The 389-nt window shown below is 77.1% G+C and overlaps 1 protein-coding gene across 3 annotated transcripts in view; it reads right to left on the reverse strand.

Moving 5' to 3' along the window:
• Window positions 1-389, reverse strand: part of ZHX2 (zinc fingers and homeoboxes 2) — a 64,991-nt gene that overhangs the window by 64,412 nt on the left and 190 nt on the right. For 2 of the 3 annotated variants that reach the window (XM_042837327.1, XM_042837351.1), the window contains exon 1: window positions 159-223. The exons of the other annotated variant lie outside the window; for it this stretch is intronic. The gene's annotated coding sequence lies outside the window, so the exon portion shown is untranslated. Of the gene's footprint in view, window positions 1-158; window positions 224-389 lie in introns of those variants that run through there. 3 annotated transcript variants of the gene reach the window in all.

The following is a 389-nucleotide window of genomic DNA, read 5'->3' on the forward strand; positions in this document are numbered from 1 at the left end:
CCCCCCCCTCGCCCCGCAGCCCCCGCGGTGTCCCGGGAGCAGAGCGCTTTATCCGGGAGGAAAAGTTGGGTGCGAGCGGCCGGGGCGGTGGCGCGTGTGGGCAGGGAGGAGGGCGGGAGGGGGGTGTGGGGGGGAACCCCGCCTGGGAAGTTTCCTACCTGCGCTCAGGGCGGCGGCACCGCGTGTCCCGGGCGGAGCGGCGCGGTTCCGCGCTCCCCCCCGGTTCCGTTCCGCGTCGCTCCGCTTCGCGCCGCCGCGGCAGAGCCCCGCGCCCGCGGGACCCCGCGCCCCCCGCCCCCACCGCGCCGGCCCCCGCGGGCAGCCGCCACGCGCGGACGTACGCACCGCCCCGACCCCGCCGAGGAATTAAGGAAGAAACAAGCAAAAAT

Source organism: Centrocercus urophasianus, unplaced genomic scaffold (assembly GCF_019232065.1).
Source record: "Centrocercus urophasianus isolate 14NV4802_14NV808 unplaced genomic scaffold, USGS_Curo_1.0 seq_11, whole genome shotgun sequence".
NCBI lineage: Eukaryota > Metazoa > Chordata > Aves > Galliformes > Phasianidae > Centrocercus > Centrocercus urophasianus.